The sequence below is a fragment of the Metopolophium dirhodum genome, chromosome 1, assembly GCF_019925205.1.
Source record: "Metopolophium dirhodum isolate CAU chromosome 1, ASM1992520v1, whole genome shotgun sequence".
NCBI lineage: Eukaryota > Metazoa > Arthropoda > Insecta > Hemiptera > Aphididae > Metopolophium > Metopolophium dirhodum.
In genome coordinates this window covers 8280817-8290806 of record NC_083560.1, presented here as the reverse complement: position 1 = coordinate 8290806, position 9990 = coordinate 8280817, and the positions used below count along the sequence as shown (strand labels likewise).

The window sequence follows — 9990 nt, the reverse complement described above, 5'->3', positions numbered from 1 at the left end:
AAAAGTGGAACATTTTACACATTTTTAACAACAAAATAATTATTACATTATTAAATTTGATGAACTTTGTCAAAATTCGAACCTTAAATGCTTATAAAAAAAAATTGTGGCAATGTATTTTTAATTTTTTTTAACTGCTATTATAACGATATACGAGTACCAGGAGCCTTTTCATTCCACCAATGATCCTTCCACGTAATGATGAAAAATTATATTACAATTTATGAAAATTAAATATATTTATAAATAGGTAATAATTTATTTTTCTGCCACGTAGAATTGATTTTTTTTTTATTGGTCTGAAGCCTGAAGTCTGTACACCTATGTATAATCAGACGGCACAACAAATAAACATGTAGTTTTCAGGGTTAAATCACACAAGAATAAATTATTATTGTTTTATCAGCACAAAAACACTCACATAAAAAAAAAAACTTTCAAAAAAAAAAGCTGTGTAATAAGTTATAAAGTGAATTTATTAAAAATATTAAATTAATTTTGTTTGTATTATAATATCATGAAGCTAGATACTTACACGGTTTATAAAAGAAAGACTAATTTTCATGTCAAAAATTTTATAAAGGTTCTGGGGGATCTATTCACCCTCACCCACCCTTTATTTCACCCCTGCCACAGAGGCTTACACCGACCGTTTAAGCAAGGGTGGGCATTAACGAGTTAAAAAGTTAAAGTTAAGTGAAAAGTTTATTTTATTTTAACTTATTAATTTAAATAGTTACTTTTGGCTTTTCATTAACTTAACTGTTAACTTACTAATATTTCTTTCTTAATTAACGTGAATTGAACGAGTTAATTTTTCATTTTAAGAAGTAAGTTAAGTTAATTTATTTTGCTTTTAATTTTATAATATTTCACTATTTCAGTCTATTTCGTTTTCATGTCAAAAAATATGTATCGTAAATTGTTTATAGTTAAATATTTATATCATTTGAATCTAACTCATATGGAAATACTGTATGAAGTATTAACACTATATCCTATAATTAAGTTTTGGGTTGGAAAAATATTAAGTACGCTAGCGTTGTATAAACAAATTAACTTTTTTTAATTTTTTTGTTATTGGTGCATATTAATTTAATTTAACTGAGTTAAAATAAATCATATACTTGCCCGGCCTTGGTGTAAGTTATTGATCGATTAGTGTTGAAACTTTGCACGAATAGCATTTTATACATGCTTTCAAAGGCGGATTGGGGTAGATGTTTGATAATAAAAAAAACCCATAATATGTCGGTTATTAAAATCTAGGGACCTACTAATTGTGAAAATAAATTATATTTAAAACTTAAATTAGAAATACATTAGAAAAATTATTTATGGTGAATATTTTTAATAGTTTATTGAATACTAGGCAGGTACTCAAATACTTTTTAAAAGTATTTTATTCAACACTATTAATAAACATTAAATTGTATTAGTGATCACTAAATTCAAATAGTAAATTTTTTTCATACATTTTATAATTCAGTCATTTTTACAAAAAAAAAAATATATATATAATTTTACTCCACAGATTAACAGTCGGTGTAAGAATTTTATATTACTGTTCGACTGGTATGAAAACTAACATATTATTATATTATATATGTACTTTTTACCATCGGTTCTCATCCTTTTAAATATAACCTAATATTTTCAAACGATATTGTAACAATATATTAGGAGCCTTGCATTAAGTTTTCACGCTTTTTTAACCAACAAATAGAATTTGATTGATATTTATGGAAAATAAAACTAAAAAAATTGAAAACTGACAATGTCCGTAAACAGCCCAAATTGAGTCAACATATATTCAAAATGTTATGGTGTATAGAAAATTCTAATACAAACATTCAGTAAAATTGTCATGTATCTACAGTTATTCGTTTTTGAATAAAAATATAATAACAAAACCGCTACATGAGATATCGAGTGATTATCCAATATTGTAAAAATGTGTAGCGGTATTGTTAAATTGTTAGGTTTGTTCTTAGTATTTTTATTAAATTATTTTTTGGAGAATATTTTAAATACTATTTTTTATCAGTTTATTAAACACTAGGTAGGTACTGAAATACTTTTTTAATTGTATTATCAATAAGCAATATTATAAAATATACTCATAAAATATTATAAATGCACGATTATTATTTATACTTTTATTAATATCAAATAAACCAAATAATATTATCATTACTTACTTATAGCGTACCACCAAATGATGAAAAATTATATTAAAATGTATGAAAATGAAATATAATTATGTATAATAATATATTTATCTGCCGTGTAGAATTTTGTCTATCGTTCCTCGATTTTGCGTTTATACGTGTACACATACGTATGGTATATGTTTATACAACCATTTACCTACATGGTACTCACACTTGCAAAAAAACTATCTTATAATTTGAACATTAAAAACTTATAAAAAAAATTGTGCCTATGTATTTTAATATTTTTCAACTACTATTGTAACAATTTATCAGGAGCCTTGTATTACATTTTCACGCATTTTTACCAAACAAATAAAATTTTATTGACAATTAATGAAAACAAAACTAAAAAAAATTGGAAACTGAAAATGACCATAAACCGCTCTTATTGTATATTTTGTGTAGGTACTAAATTGTTTAGAATTTTATAGCAAAATCTAATAATTTTTAGAATTTTTGATAAGATAGTACCTATCTAAATTCACAGATACCACTCACCACTGTACTTTAAAAAGTTGTATTTCTTATATTTATCTTATTTATGTAGTATTTTGTATTATGTATTTAAAAAATGCCATTTTTCTACCTTATACAAATTGATAATTACGCCACTTTACTGTGATATAAAACTATTGAATTATAAAATGTATTAAAATGAAATATATGAATAATATAAAACAAGACGTCCTGACTGATTCAACCCAGCCTAAGCTATTATAGCTATATAACGACTAGACATTTGTAATAATAGTTTTTCTTATGCTATAAATGTACAATAACAATTTTTTTTTAAACATATGTATTTCAATGAGTTAATAACAATAATGGTACGAAAACATTTGCGGAAATAATTATTTTAGAATTTACATGTTCGTATGTTTAACCTAAGATTTTAAAATGTAATACAATATTCCTTACAAATTTTTCTACCCTTATCAAAAAAAAATATCTAAAAAACGAATGACTATAGATAAATGAAAATTTCACTGAATACTAAAATTAAGAATTTTCTATACACCGTAACAATTTCCAAATAATTTGACTCTTTTTGAGCTGTTTTCTCTCATAATCGTTTTTCTTAAACAATGATAGTATATAATTGAAATTTAACACCGTCCATTATATAATGACCCAATTGTAACCTACTGTACAGCAAAGCGACAACCTCCTACCACCTTTTTTATTTATTTTTTTGTGTTTGTGTAAACGATACTTAGTTGAAATATTGCTTCTATTTTAACTTCAGTATCTTGTTCGATGAGAAAGCGAATATTGTTGGTGCATTGAGGAGATCAATATTCAAAATTCTCAATAATTTTTAAAAGCGACAGGAAAAACAACATAACAATTAAGGAAAAACGTAAATTTTTACACAAAATTGGTTTTTCAAAAAATTGATTTTGGTCTTTGATGCAACTCTAAAGCAAATGAATTGATTTTTTTTTGAACCGTTTAGGAACATTTTCTATTTCCAATTTTATTAGATTTTTTCTCTATGAATGTCAATAAAACTTTATTTGATGGTTAAAAAAGTTTTAAAATTTAATAAAAGGCTCTTACTAAATTGTTACAATGATATTTGAAAAATATTAAAATTCCTTAGTCACAGTTTTTATTTATAAGCATTTAAAGATCAAATCTTCACAAAATACAGGAAATTCAGCCTCCGATCAAGCCTCAACCTGCCCGAATCACTCGCCGAAATACTCGCCAATCAACCCAAAGCCATAGCCGACATCATCCAATTCATCACAGCAGCAAACCTTCAACCAAAAATTTAAAATTAAGTCCTCAATAGTTTATTCATATTTAACATTAAACATGTAATTTAATCTTATGTATACCTAAACCCAATGGCCTATGTTGCCGAGGGCTCTTTTCTTCTAAAAAAAAAAAAAAAATATAGTAGGAGTCTTACCTAACCAGTCGAACAGTAAATATTACATTCTTACACCGACTACTAATCTGTGGAATACAATTATATATATATATTTTTTTTTGAACCTTTATAACATTTGTTGAGTTTAACGCTGGACGGATTAATGACTTCAGTATAAGTATAAATGAATAATAACACGACAATATGATTATGTATAAGTATAATATATAATAACGTACAACTGGACAATTTAACTGTGACAGTACATACACACACCGTATACGCACTGTACGACGGCACCTGTGCAAGTGAGTATTACATACTTCAAAGGCTCCCAAGGTCGTGTTACATCCGTAAAGAGAGTGGGTCGTATAATCGTATAACTAAGATACTAAATTTTACACACGTGTCAAGGTTAACTACTAATATTAATTGTATATTTCAACAACATTTGTCTTCAAGGAAATTAGACTTTCTTTTATTAACCATGTAGGTACCTTCATTATATTATAATACAAGCGAAATCAATTTAATATTTTGAATAAATTCACTTTATAACTATATAACGTTTTTTTTCGATAACCAAAACTGTATACGTTATTTTACATGCGTTGAATTTTATTTTATTCGTAGCTACGAAATTATGATATAATATTAGCTATAAGCATTTAATGCATACTAATAAAATTATGCACGATTATTTTTTATATTATTATTAATATCAAATAAACCAAATAATATTTAATGTCAATAATAATGCATTCAATTTAAAAGGAGATTTACTTATAGCGTACTAGCAAATGATGAAGAATTATATTAAAATGTATGAAAATGAAATATAATTATATATAATATTATATTATTTTGCCGTCTAGAATTTTATTTATTGTTGCTCGCTTTTGCGTTTATACGTGTAAATATGCGTGTGATTTATGTTTAAACAACTATATGTATACCTACATGGTACTCTCATTTGCGAAAACACTGTCATTGTCTTCTACTTAATATAAAAGTGGAACATTTTACACATTTTTAACAGCAAAATAATTATTACATTATTAAATTTGATAAACTTTGTCAAAATTCGAACCTTAAATGCTTATAAAAAAAAATTGTGGCAATGTATTTTTAATTTTTTTTAACTGCTATTATAACGATATATGAGTACCAGGAGCCTTTTCATTCCACCAATGATCCTTCCACGTAATGATGAAAAATTATATTACAATTTATGAAAATTAAATATATTTATAAATAGGTAATAATAATTTTTTTTTCTGAATTGATTTTTTTTTTATTGGTCTGAAGCCTGAAGTCTGTACACCTATGTTTAATCAGACGGCACAACAAATAAAAATGTAGTTTTCAGGGTTAAATCACACAAGAATAAATTATAATTGTTTTATTAGCACAAAAACACTCTCATAACAAAAAACTTTCAAAAAAGTAATGCTGTGTAATAAGTTATAAAGTGAATTTATTAAAAATATTTAAGCAAGGGTGGGCATTAACGAGTTAAAAAGTTAAAGTTAAGTGAAAAGTTTATTTTATTTTAACTTATTAATTTAAATAGTTACTTTTGGCTTTTCATTAACTTAACTGTTAACTTACTAATATTTCTTTCTTAATTAACGTGAATTGAACGAGTTAATTTTTCATTTTAAGAAGTAAGTTAAGTTAATTTATTTTGCTTTTAATTTTATAATATTCACAACTTCAGTCTATTTCGTTTTCATGTCAAAAAATATGTATCGTAAATTGTTTAAAGTTAAATATTTATATCATTTGAATCTAACTTATATGGAAATACTGTATGAAGTATTAACACTATATCCTATAATTAAGTTTTGGATTGGGAAAAAATTAAGTACGCTAGCGTTGTATCAACAAATTAACTTTTTTTTAACTTTTTGTTATTGGTGCATATTAACTTAATTTAACTGTGTTAAAAAAAATCATATACTTGCCCAGCCTTGGGTGTAAGTATGTAAGGTTATTGATATATTAGTGTTGAAACTATGCACAAATAGTTTCAAAAACATTTTAAAATTTTTGCAATCTCATTTTTTTTTACGATTCGTTGGGCTATTTGGACTATTCGGCAATAGTCTGAGAAAACTGTATAACGTGTGGTTAATAGGTAGAGTACTAGAGTACTCTTGCCACAAATATGTTTTAGTTTTATATGAGTGTTTTTGTACCGATTAAACAACAATAATTTATTCGTGTGTGATTTAACCCTGACAACTACATTTTTATTTGTTGTGCTGTCTCGGTAAACTTAGGTATACAGACTTCAGGCTTCAATCAATATACAATCAGAATACAATCAATTCTACACAGCAGTAAAATATATTATTACCTGTATATAATTATATTTCATTTTCATAAATGTTAATATAATTTTTCATCATTACGCGGAAGAATAATATTACTGGTGGAAAATTAGGAAATGATACGCAGTTCAAAAATTCAACTCTTCATTAGTATCAATATAATATTATAATTCACAGCCATCAACGCATTATGATGCCCATATATGGAAACCAACGTCTCAAAACAGATATAAAAAAAACGATACGGATATGTACCACTTGACGCAATCGTCTCCAATAACAAAGCAATTAAAACAACTACACATTCCAGACTGACCACCTAGCCAGCATCCAATTCTACATACCCACAAAACTTAATATAATATTGATACACAAATAATAATAGAAACATTAAGCATACAGACCAAAGTACTCCAAGTTACAAGAACTTAAAGTCACAAATACATACATTTCTTATGCAAATCACAAGCACAAGTAATATGTGCTTATCTTAACAATAATATACACCAATAAATATTCGTTTAAGTACTTCAACATCTAAACTTCAAGGCTACGCTGCGATGATCTAAGAGGGGACAAAACCAGTTATATAATGGCAAAGTAACATCAAAAAATCGCCCAGTTTATCTCGAGAGCAGTCCATCGCCACAAGCAGAGTGCTCTACGGTTCTGGGGGAATCTATTAACCCTCAACCACCTTTAATTTCACCCCTGCCACAGATAAACGGTCAGAGTAAGTATGTAAGGTTACGCCGTGTCCTACGTAAATACGATAATGCGATAATCGCAATACGATGCGACAGATACGATTTCTAAAAATAAACAAATCACAGGAAACGAACGGGAGTGTCCGACGTGACCAATGCGACACGACCGATACGACCGGTTTTATCGGATGCGTTTAGTCGTGTGCGTTGAAAAACAAAATAGTTTGTTTTTGATCGCATATTCTTATGCGATTTTCACGCTGGGTGTTTACTTATTAGTTATTACGTATATTATAATGTAATATTATTGTATTATTACATTATTTTTTTATTACCTTATTTTACTTACCTATATTATTTTATTTAATTATGGAATTATTAATATCGGAAATACAAAAGAGAAATGTGTTGTGGAATAAGTGGAACAAAAAGTATAGGGATAGATTAATTTCCGACAGAGAATGGGACGAAGTTGCAAAAAATACAAAAATGGATAGTAAGTAGTTTATAATATAATAATAATAGGTTTAATAATTAGTATCCATTTTACACTGTATTTTTAATTTTATACCTAATAATTAAAATGAGATTATACTAAACAATAGAACTGAATACCAGTTTCAAAATTTTACGTTAGAAACTTAAAGAAATGAAACTGATTTTAGTTACCTACCTATTTAAGTATACATTATTATAATATACGTAGGTATATAGTAAAAACTTACTTAAAATTACTTCAATATTAATTAGGTACATATATTTTACTTACATATTTGTTTCAGTAATATTATTAGTTTTAAAAAACTCTACAAATATATTTCTAATATCAATAGCAGTACGGGAAGCACGATTGTTAGATCTGTTGGCACGGAGTCTCATTATTTTATTACTTTCTTGTACATTTGCAATGTTAAAATTTTCCGATATGATGGTACATTGACGCGAAGATTCGTTCTCTCTATCAATTATTACATTGTGTAATATACATATAGCTTTCACAATATGATCTGCATTCTCAACTTTAGTTTCAATTGATTTTTGAAGTATTCTAAATTTAGAAGATGCAATGCCAAAAGCGCACTCAATAGTCATTCTTGTCCTAGAAAGACGATAGTTATAATGTTTTTTATCATTAGCTGATGCTAATTGTTTTCTAGGGAAGGGTCTCATTATACAATTGCGTAACGGGAAAGTTTCATCACCAACAAATACATACGGTGCTTTAAGATTTGAATTAGGCAAGTTACTCAGTTTTGGCAGTTTTAATGTACCATTTTCCAGACGTTGATACAACTGTGTATTACACAGGACGCTGCCGTCGCTATCTTTACCATACGAACCAACATCTATCATAACAAATATATATAGTTGGCATCAGCTACTGCCATTAAAACAATAGAGTAGTATTGTTTATAGTTGAAAAACATGCTCCCGGAGTTTTTCGGACATTTCATACGGATATGTTTTCCGTCTAAACTTCCAACACAATTTGGAAAATTCCATTTCTTATAAAATTCGTTTGCAATATTTTTAAAACCATCTACTGTAGGAGTAGACATATGCTTGTTTTTTAATGAATTCCATAAAGCTATACACACCTCGATCACTATATTAGACACTGCAGTCTTAGATATTCTAAATGCTATTGCTAGTTGTCTAAATGCTAGTCCAGTCGCCAAGTACCTACAAATAATAAACAATTTTAATAAAAAAAAATAGACAATTTGATATTTGAAATTTGTTTTTGATTTTCTTCACACAAAATCAAAAATATTTTATTTCGTTAAAAATACACGAACATGTAGTAAATTAGGTTCCCAATTAATTGATCTTTGAGCAATTTTTTGTTATACATATATAACATTTGAAGTTAGAGCTATTGTTATATTTTAGTTAATTTATTTTTATAGAGGAAGAGGCAAAAAAAAAAGTGGAGAAATTTACGAGACACTTTCTTAAGAGAGAAAAAAAAAGTTAAGAAATGCCGCTCAGGAGATCCACAAGAAGGAGCTGAAATATATACTGGGAAATGGTCTTATTATAATTTGTTGCTTTTTTTAAAAGATACCACAACTCCAAGGGTTTCTGATGGAAATATTACGGATGAGGAAGATACAGAAAACGCAGAAAATTATGAAGATAATCATATTATTGGTCAGATAAATAATGATGACACTTATATTACAGATACGGGAGTATCAAATCCTTATACGATAGATATTGTAAATAATCATGTATCAACACCAGAAATTGAAACAGAGATTAGTCAAAGTACTCAATTTATACACACAAATGAAACAAGTACACCATCAACACCAGTAACAAACCAGTCTAGTGATTCAGAGCGTTTACTATCTCGAAAAAGAAAGAAACCAAAAGTAGACGATGATAAGTATTTGGAAAATTTATTAAAAATTGAAAGTCAAAAAGTCGCATTGTTGCAACAGTCTACCAATGTAACTGCTCCAGAAATTGATGAAGATATGCTTTTTTTCCAATCTCTTTTACCATATTTCAAAAAAATGGATTCCATTCAAAAGCTTCGAGTGAGAAATCAATTCCAAAATATTTTAATAAATGAGTTGTCGCAAAATCAAGAATCATCATTAAATGTCGCATTATCTTACTTGCCCTAAGTTTATTAAACAACTTACTGTATACAAGTAGGTGCAAAATACACTTTAAAGATTTAAAAATGTACTTACATTTAAAATATTGTTTTAAATTAGTTATTTAAAAAAAAGGTTTTTTATTTTGTTGTTGAAAAATATTTATTCATTTTTTTTAGTACTTTTTTTGTAGTAAGTTAAGGGTGTCTGCTTTAAAAAAAATGTATTTAACAATATTGTAAT

At 26.9% G+C, this 9990-nt stretch overlaps 1 pseudogene; it reads left to right on the top strand.

The window, feature by feature from the left end:
* The first annotated feature begins 7326 nt into the window (after positions 1-7326).
* On the top strand, positions 7327-9774 carry LOC132945268 (uncharacterized; annotated as a pseudogene).
* The last annotated feature ends 216 nt before the right edge of the window (positions 9775-9990 follow it).